A 10,575-nucleotide genomic window follows, 5' to 3' on the forward strand; every position below is an offset into this window, starting at 1 on the left:
TGCAGATTTTCCGGGAGGGAAATAACAGGCTAGAAAAGCTTCTACCATCTCTTCGCATGTAGTGATTGATGCCCTAGGTAATGAGTGTAGCCACTGCTTTGCTTTCCCCTTTAAGGAAAATGGGAAGGCTCTCAATTTGATGGCATCATCCGTCACACCATTTATCTTCAGCATGTTACACACCTCGAGGAAGCTCTCTATGTGACTGTTTGGATCCTCATCGGCCAAACCGTTGAATTATGCGGAATGCTGCAGCATATGGATGAATGCCGGCTTTAGCTCGAAATTTTGAGCTGTGAATGGGGGACGCACAATACTCGATTGTGTGCCCAACACTGAAGGTCTGGCATAATCGGATAGTGTCCGTTGTTGCTCATTTTGTTCTGCCATGTTGTCGATCCTTCTACTTCCAAATCACTGGATTAGGTCTGTTCTTGTACTGAGTTCTTTACCTTTCCTTCAAGTGTATGTTCAAGCTCGTGGGTCTCCTTCATCAATATTGATGGATTCCCTCGGGTCATAACCTGGAGCTGCACCAAAAGTAAAGAAAAAGAAAATCGGAACGATGATAGAATAAGATGATATGAAATAGAATGTGTAGTGAAATAGCTAAGAAAACAAAGTGCAAAGTATCTCTAAACGCCTAGCTCCCCGGCAACGGCGCCAAAAACTTGACAAGTACCCCTTGCTTATATCCCGCAAGTGCACGGGTTTGTCGAAGTAATAATCCCGGGTGAGCGGGGTCGAATCCACAGGGAGTAGGGAATGAAAATACTTAATTTGGTTCTTAGCTATGTGGAAGATCAATAGTGATTGGTGTGAAATTGATTCAATTCTCAATAATAAAAGAAACAAGTGAGAGAGCAAGAATAAAGAAGAGGGTAAGGCAATCGATAAAGATGGGGTACTCGGATGATGCTTCACCTAGGAAAATCGTTTCAAGTGCAAGAACTCTCTCTATTATGCTTCCTAATCAATGCAATGGTGAGTCATGGAAATCCTTACATACATAGTCCCAAATCTAAGGTCAACTATGCCTAACTCTACTCATGTCCCGGAGGAGAGATTAAATAACCTCTCAACCTCACACTCGAATAAAGTTGCAATGGGCTATAGGGATTCCAAGTGATAAATCGCTTCCTAATTATAGACCTAACCCTTTGGTCCAGGCGGAAGGTCCCTAGCAACAATTAAGCCCTAGATACTAAGATCTCCTCAACGCTTCACTCCATTGCACGCGCAACTAGGCCCCAGCGGAGGTTCATCCCTTAGACCATTCACTCTATTATGGCCACAAAGAACTCAAGGAACTGAGGTAGAATCTATCACGTCGGAGGGGAAAGGGGACGCTCCTGTACCTCTCGACTCACCCTCTCAACCCTCTCCAACCTAGCTTTGTCTAACGCTCGTGGTGTGTCACTCACTCACAAGGTTACCAACAAGAACTCTCAACCCTAGTGTCACTCTAGGGGAAATGTTCATACAATCAAGCATTCAATGTTGGAACTGACAAAAAACATCAATTTATTGAAAGCATAATAAAGAAGTTCAATGAAACGAATACATCCTAGGGTTCACAATCATCCAAGCACCCACTAGGGGTTTAGCTCTCCATGGAGCTTAGTACAATCAAAGAAATCGAATGTAAAAGCAATGAATCTATAAAGAAACCCCCTCGATGGTCGTGTCGATGGTCTTGTGGAGAGTCCTCTACTCGTCGTCCAAGGATTCCTTCGTCCGGTATAGGATACGCCTCAATCGAAGCTCCCCTACCAACCTTCTTCCTAATGGAATCACGATGTCGGAGCCGTAGAACTTCTCCAAAACCTTGGCCAATACCCCTCGAAACCCTAGCCGAAGCCCTCTCACAAGTTGGGGAAAAGATGGAGAAAAGAATACTGAAATCGGGGCTGAAATCGGCTTTAAATAGGGCTGGAATCCGGCGACTACACGGGCGTGTATGATGTCACACACCCCTGTGGAATTTCCACATGCCCGTGTGTATTCTCTGTTTCTCTGATTTCTCGCCCGGGCTGCTACAGTGGTTTGCTACAGTGAATCACTTTCATTGGGGTAACGCAAACGGGCACACGTTTACATCGTGAATCACTTGCTTCTTTAATGATGTACGCGTTGGTGGATCTCTTGTTCTTATATGCATAAATCAGAATGCTCGAGTGTGACTGCCTTTGTGCCCCTCCAAATGAATGTGCTCACTCGAATACGAGGAGGTTAGCACACACTCTAGCATCTCACACCTGACCTATGTCTTCGCGTTTGAACCTTAGCAAGATTTCCTCCAAAATAGGTGCATTATGATCCACATTGGCCTATTTCCTTCATACTCGGCCTCAAAACCCTACCTGCATAAGAGTAACATAAAAAACATACATATTAATGTAAAAACCTGAGAAAAGTAATGCTCAACATAAGGAATGAACGCTTCGCATTCATATCCCATAAGCACTTATCAGGATGCCCTGACTTACAAATTAAAAAGCCAACCCTAGGGATTATGCAATCTTAGTATGATCAAGAATAGAATACGAAATATTACTTGTGCTGAAGAAAATAAGAAAAGAGAATGCGAGACAACACTAAATAACTTATCTTGATGAAGGCTGGCAAAGGCCCTATGCCCCTCTGTTGCCTTTTATAAGGCTAAAGAAAGCTCGAAACGACACGAGAAAAGGATAAGAACAGACGCAATGATCGAGGGCGGAAAGAAAACAAGGCATTGGAACTCGACTGGTTAAACAAATAGGGAAGACATGACCATGTTTTTGAACGATGGACGTGCCTCTCCTAGAAATGATCGTGTCAAGCCTATGTCAATGATGCAAAATCTCAAAATGGTAGCCAGTGAAATTCAATGGCGCGTGCACGGGCGTGTCTTGCCAATGCCACGCCTGAAATTATCCACAACAGAGGTCCATCCTCTTCTAACAAGGATTAAATTACAAGATTATAATCATAATAACTATTAGCAAATGCGCTGAATTAGAGGAATCATGGAAACTCAAAAGAAAATGAAAAGAAATGCGACAAGATGACCAAAATTAGAACAAAGATAAAAAATGACAAACTAATAACAAAAAGAAATAACTTGGGTTGCCTCCAAAAAAGTGCTTGCTTAACATCACTAGCTTGACGCACCTGCTATGCGTTTAAGGAGGTTCAAGCAGCGAGTATGCTATACCGGGCCCAGATAAAATACATTCATCTCTAATAATATAATGGCTCAAATGATGCTCATTAACCTTGAAAGTTTCCTTCTCCGGGTGTGAGATCTCGACTGCACCAAGGCGAAATGATTATGTAACCGTATAGGGCCCTGACCATCGGGATTTAAGTTTTCCCGGAAAAAGCATAAATCTTGAATTAAATAAAAGAACAGAATCTCCCACATGAAACTTCTTATCATAGTTGATCCGCTGATCGTGAATTTGTCTGATTTTTTCTTTATATAACTATGAGTTCTCATAGGTATTGAGTCGATGTTATTTTAGCTCAGTTAGCTGATACTTCCTGTTTTTTTTTTGTTCATTATCCAGATTAAAATTTAAGAACTTGAGTGCCCAATATGACTTGTGCTCTAGTTCAACTTGTAGGTGGCATGCTTTTCCATAGACTATCTGATACGACGTGTGTCCCGCAGAGGTTTTATATGTCGTTCAGTAGACCCAAGCTGTTCCGATCACTCATGTGTGTTGTAATGTGCAGTCTTCTCTAGAATCCTTTTTAATTCACGGTTAGTGACTTCAACCTGACCGCTTGTTTGAGGGTGATATGCAGTAGCAATCAGATGATGTACCCCAAATATCTTCATCACTTTTTAGAACTGGGTGTTGTAAAAATGAGTCCCTTGGTCACTTATGATAGCTCTGGGTGCACCAAATTAGGAAAATAATTTCTTCAAAAGTTTCACAACCACCCGAGCATCATTTGATGGAAGTGCCTGTGCTTCATCCCATTTGGAAACTTAATTGACTGCCGCCAAAACAAATCGGTTCCCATTTAAGTTAGGTATAGGTCCCACAAAATCAATCCCCCAAACATAAAATACCTCACAGTGCTGAATTGGATGTTGTCTCATTTCATATAACTTAGACTGTTGCCGCTCCGTTAATATTGGTCACAAGTTCTGACAAAATTTCAGGCATCAGTAAAAAGTCTTGGCCAGAAAAACCCGACTTCCAAGACCTTTTCAACCATTCGACTTGCACTGAAGTGGCAACCCACAGGGCCATCATGGTAATGCCTTAGAATTTCCCATCCCTCAGCATGTGAAACACAACGTTGCATCACTTGGTTGACACAAAACTTGTATAATATAGGTTCCTGCCAAAAAAAATATTTACCGTCCGATAGCAATTTCTTCTTTTGCCGATAAGAAAAATTTGAGGTGATGAATCATCTAGCAAGGTAATTTGCAAGATCAGCAAGCAAGGGGTGATCAAAGACTTGAATAACATCCAAGTGGATTGGAAGTAGATATTCATCTGGAAAGATATCTCTGATGTTTCTACGCTGATCATAATTAATCTCAGTATAAGAAAGATGTGAAAGGTCATCCTCCACCACATTTTCGGACGCTTTCCTATCCGAAATCTCTATGTCAAACTCTTGGAGGAGGAGAATCTGATAAGTTCTTGTATATTAGTAATACAAAGTATTCTTTTCTTATGATGAGCATTTCTTTTCTCAGATTTTATTGCTAATACATATGTTTTTGTGTTCTTTTGTGCATGTAGGATTGTGGAGCCAAATGTAGTTGAAGAAAGCCAAAGTAGATTGCGATTGCACTTTGTTGATTGAATCTTCGAGTGAACAAACGTTCAGACACAAGTTGTGCTTGAAAAAACATGAATGTGTGCCAACCTCCATGCGCTCATGCAATTATATGGTTTGAAGGGGCACAAAGGCATTCACATTTGCGTATTCCGACTTGTGTAATGCTAGCAAGATCTTCATCAATGTTATCCCTTATTGAAGAAACGATGCAATCTATGGCATAGACGTGTGCCTCTTTATGTTACCACGATGAAAAATGTGGATTTGGGAGTGTTTTTGGAGGAGTACTATAGCAGGTTATTGTAGCAAATCACTATCTCCGTTTTCCATAAGTTCTCTGCGATCACAATACAGTGAAGTGCTAAGAGAGGAACTCCAATAGGGCTTAGTTGCGCGAGCAACAGAATGAAGCGTTGAAGTAATCCTTAGTTGTCGGTCTTAATTGTGACTAGGGGTCTTTCGCCTTGACCAAAGGGTTAGACCTATATTAGGGAATAGGGTTTATCACTTGGAATCCCTAGAGCTTCTTACAACTGTACATAGGTGAGGTGCTGAGACTGATTGATTTCTCCAGCGGGGTATAGCATAGAGTTAGTCATAGTTGACCTTAGGTTTGGGACCATGTATTTTAGAATTTCCACGACTCATTAAACATCAGTTAGGAGACATAATAGTTGGTTTTGCACTTGAAGCAATAATCCTATTGGGAGCAATATCCTAGTGCCCCACTTTCTATCGATTGCCTTTCCTCTCATATTATTGCGTCTCTCTTTCTCATTTTCATTAGTTCTTTCATATTTATTTTGTTCACACCACTATTGATTCATCTTCACTTTAGTTAAATAGAAATCTTTGTGTTTTTGATCACTATTCCCTGTGGATTCGATTACCCACTCATCGGGGTATTATTACTTTCGCAAACTCGTGCACTTGCGAGTCACACGCAAATGGTGCGTCAAGTTTTTGGCGCCGTTGTTGGGGAATAGGTGTTTTAGAAACACTTTGCACTTTGCTATTTTAGCTATTCATCATTTACTCTATTTGACACTTTCTCATTCTATGATCATTCTGAATTGTTTTCTTTCTTTTGTAGCAACCCCAGGTTATGACCCAAGTGAACCCTTTAGCAATAGTTGAAGGAGATCCTGAACTTGAACGAACAGTTCATAGAAGGGGTAAAGAACCTATGCAAGAACACAATCATTTAGCTGAGATAGAGGGTGAAGGGTCTGAAAACATGGCTGAACAAGAGGGCCAATGAAGAACTCTTTCAGATTTTGTTAGACATACTATTCATGGGACACAATCGAGCATTGTGAGGTCACCAGTAGCAGCCCAGAATTTTGAGTTGAAACCAGCCTTTATTTAGATGGTTCAATAGTCTGCATAATTTAATGGGTTAGCCGATGAAGACCCGAACAATCATATTGAGAATTTCCTTGAAGTGTGCGATGATGGCATTTCTGATGATGCAATTTGCTTGAGGGCTTTCCCATTCTCTTTGAAAGAAATGGCGAAATAGTGGCTCTATTCATTGCCAATAGCTTCCATCACAAAATGGAAGGAAATAGTCAAAGCTTTCCTTCAAGGTACTTCCCTCGGGGAAAATCAGCAAAGCTTCGCAATGAGATATCTTCATTTGTTCAGATGGAGCTTGAAACTTTGTTTGAGACTTGGGAATAATTCAAGGACCTTTTGCAGAAGTGTCCATAACATGGGTTCCCCGAGTGGTTGATTGATAAGTGCTTGTGTGTTAAGATTGTGAAGTGTTCATTCCTTACGATGAGCATTACTTTTATTAAGCTTAAGCCCTAAGACATGTATATTTGTTTTCTTTTGCGCATTTAGTGTTGTGAAGCTGAGTATTAAGAAAAGAAGCCAAAAGTAGATCGTGAACGCACTATTTCATGGAATCTTGGAAGGAACAAACGTGAACACACAAGTGGGGCTCTAAGATACGTGAATGTGTGGCAACCTCCATGCATTCAAGTCATTATAATGAGTTGGAGGAGCACGAAGGTAGTCATATTTTCATATCCCAACTTATGCATTGATAGCAAGATCTTCACCAATGAGGCCTTTGATAGAAGAAACATTGTGATCTACGGCATAAACGTGTTCCCGTTTATGTTGCCTCGATCAAAAGTGTGGAATTACGAGTGCTTTTGGTGAAGTACTGTAGCAGGTTAATGTAGCAATATAATGTAGCAGTTACTGTTCATAGCCGGCTGAAAATCAGGTTTCCAGAGAATCCACATGGGAGTGTGGAAATTCCCCATGCCCATGAGGAAATTCCACAGGCCCGTGTGGATGCCCGATTCCAGCCCTATTTATGCCATGATTCAGGGCGACTTTGTGATAATCTTCCACCCTTCTCTCCAACTTTTCTCCTTCTTTTGATAGGCCGTCTGCTAGGGTTTTGAGAGTCTTTTAGCAAGTCTTCCGAGTGGTCCTACGAATTTGACACCGTGCTTCTCTTGGAAGAAGGTTATTGGGGGAGCTTTCGTTGGCACCGATTCGGCAAGGTGTGCCCTAGGCCGGGCAAGGGGACCTTTGAAGAAAAAGACGCTACTCCACAAGAACATCGACACGAATACCAAGGTGGTTTTCATATGGATTACTTGTTTTTATTTTCAATTTAATTATTGATTGTATCTTGCTCCATGGAGAGCTAAACCCCCTAGTGTGTACTTGGATTTTGTAAACCCTAGGACGTTATTGTTTTATTGACCTTTTATTATGCTTTCCTTAATTGATGTTTTTAATTGAGTTCCAATCTTGAATGCTTGTCGAATGATTTCTCTCTTAGAGTGGTACTAGGGTTAAGAGTCTATCTTGGTAGCCTTTGTGGATGAGTGACACACTATGAGGGTTAGATAATGCAAGATTGGAGAGGGTTGAGAGGGTGAGTCGACAGGTAGCGGAGCGTCCCCTTTCCCCTTCGCTGTGATTTATACTACATGCATTTCATAGAGTTCTTTGCGATCACAATAGAGTGAAGTAGTAAAGGATGAACTCCGCTGGGGCTTAGTTGGGAGAGTGACAGAGTTAAGCATTGAAGTGATTTTAGTATTTGGGCTTAATTATGACTAGGGGTTTTTCGTCTGGACCAAAGGGTTAGATCTATACATAGGAATAGGGTTTATCACTTGGAATCCCTAGAACTTCATGCAACTTTACATAGTGTGAAGTGTTGAAGAAATGTTTTTGAATAGCTACCAATGGAATGCAAGAGAAAGGAAGAAAGTGGCCGGACTCCATAAAATTGATGCGTTTACATCCTTGGCAGCCCAAGTTGAGGCATGGAGCAAGAAATTGGATACATTAACTTCAGAAAGGATAGCTGCAATCACAAGTTGTGATAGTTGTGGTGGTTCACATATGCCATCAGATTATCCTATTTAGATTTCTACTTCAACCCCAACTGAACAAGTAGACTTTGTGGGCAATTCGAGAAGAGGACAAGGCAATCATTATAAAAACACCTATAACCAAGGGTAGAGAAGCCATCCAAATTTTTCTTGGAATAACCAAGGGCAACAAAAGGCCATGGCACCACCAGGTTTTCAACAACAACAAACCTAATGACCGATTTAGAGAAAGGTTTGACAAGATTCATCCAGTCATCAGACACAAGGTTTTAATCGGTTGAAGGTACACTTCGCAACCACACCGTGTTATTGCACAATCTAGGAAATCAAGTGGGTCAAATTGCGAAGTCTCTATCTGAGAGACCTCAAGAGAGTTTACCAAGCAACACCGAAACCAATCCGATAGAACATGTGAAGGCAATCACTTTGAGAAGTGGTTGTGAGGTTGAGGATAGGCTTCGGAGTGAGAAGACCGATGTTGAAGAACCCGAGGTCATGGAGGTTGGGGAGAGAACTAAAGGAAAGTAGGTGGTACCCCCGCTATACAAGCCAAGAATCCCTTATCCTTCGAGATTGAAGAACGACCAAAATGATGAGCAATACAAGAAGTTATTGGCCCTATTCAAGCAATTGCACATCATTATTCCCTTTATGGAGGCGTTGTCCCAAATGCCTCAGTATACAAAGTTTTTGAAAAATCTTTTGACCAACAAAAGGAAGTTGGAGGAGAGTGCATCGGTAATCTTAGATGCCTCTTATTCGGCGATGTTGCAAAAGAATATGCCGAACAAGAAGAAAGACCCTGGAAGCTTTGTTATTCCATGGAACATTGATAATATTGGTGAAGAGATGGCATCGGCGGATTTGGGTGCTAGTATCAACATCATTATTCCGAGCGGCATTATTGAAGATGTACATGTGAAGATTGAAAAGTATATATTTCTTGTGGACTTTATAGTGTTGGATGTCAATGAAGATGTAGATGTTCCTTTGATACTTGGGAGGTTGTTCTTTCGCACTTCCAAGGCACTTATAGACATGGATGGTGGGGAGTTGACACTGAGGGTGGGCGATGACAAGTTGACATACCGCCTCACCGAAGCTATGCAACATTCTCTTGACTTTGATGATACTCTTTACTTTCTTGACACTACCGATGAACTAATAGATGAATATGTGCAGGAAAAGATGTATCTGGACCTATATGAAGGGGTTTGATAAGTGCTTGAGTAGACATATTTCTATATATGTTTTACATGCATCGAGTATCATTTTACCATGGTTTATGTCTCATATTGTGTATTTGGTGTTCTTTTATGCATATAGGTTATGAATGCCTTGAAGAGTAAAAAGGAAGCAATGATAGGCTATAAAGACACAATGTTGGGAGTTTTTGTTCAATTTAAGGACCAAGACATGAGAGGAGTTCATGAATGGGGAGATGTGTGCCAACTTCCAAGAAGATTCAAGTTAATTCACTAGTTGGAAGGGCACAAAGGTAGCTACATCTTCATGTTTATTCTTTTTGTGAAGATTGCAATACCTCTCAAAGATACATCGATGAAAAAAGTCTTATAGTCTACCACATGGACATGTGCCCGGCCATGTGGCCTTAAGAGAAGAGTGTTTGGATAGCAATTATGGAGAGTACTGCAGCAAAATATTGTGGCATTTTACTGTAGGTAAGTATTGTAGCAGAATTATTGTTCACGGGCCCGCATGGAAATTCAATGCGACCGCGTGGAAATTCTGCAGGCCATGCGGGCACGTGGACAATCCACATGGGTGCGTGGGGGCACGTGACAGACTCGGTTATAAGGCCTATAAATAGCCGTTCTGCCCTATTCTTTCTCATCTTTTGTGTGGTTCTTGACGGGTGAGACGGCTAGGGTTTGGAGAGAAGGTCTTTGCAACTTGGGAGGGGCTTTGTCACCAACTTTGATCAATTCCTCCTCCGTCATAGCATCAAGGAAGCCACCGGTGAACCTAGCTTCGGAGAGGGTCCTTCAACACGTCGAAGCTCTCCATGAAGGCCATCAATTTCATATATAAGGGGGTCTATTTCTATGGTTTTAATGTACTTTCATTTATTGATGGTGTTTTTTGTATGTTGCTCCATAGAGAACTAAAACCCTAGAGGGTATTTGGGCTTGTGAACCCAAGGATTCTCATCTTGTGTGGATTTGCTTTGTGTTTCTATTTAATCCGAGTTTGATTAAGTTTCATTCTTGATTATTTAATGCTTGCTTTCCTTATTGATCTTGTGGTTATTTGGTTTGTATAATTTGTTGCCTTGGTGGAGAGAGATCTTCATTAGGTTTAGAACCTCAAGATTGAAGAAGGTTGAGAGAGTGAGTCATGAGATAGTGAAGTATCCCCTTTCCCCTCCGATTGGTGTATTCTATCTCCA

The 10,575-nt window shown here is 41.2% G+C and overlaps 1 non-coding gene across 1 annotated transcript; it reads right to left on the bottom strand.

Annotated features, from left to right (window-relative positions):
- Positions 1-6,408: 6,408 nt before the first annotated feature.
- On the bottom strand, positions 6,409-6,515 carry LOC120279830. Its single transcript, XR_005542130.1, has one exon. It is a non-coding gene; the product is annotated as a small nucleolar RNA R71 (small nucleolar RNA).
- Between the last annotated feature and the right edge of the window lie 4,060 nt (positions 6,516-10,575).

Source organism: Dioscorea cayenensis, chromosome 16, assembly GCF_009730915.1.
Source record: "Dioscorea cayenensis subsp. rotundata cultivar TDr96_F1 chromosome 16, TDr96_F1_v2_PseudoChromosome.rev07_lg8_w22 25.fasta, whole genome shotgun sequence".
Taxonomy (NCBI): domain Eukaryota; kingdom Viridiplantae; phylum Streptophyta; class Magnoliopsida; order Dioscoreales; family Dioscoreaceae; genus Dioscorea; species Dioscorea cayenensis.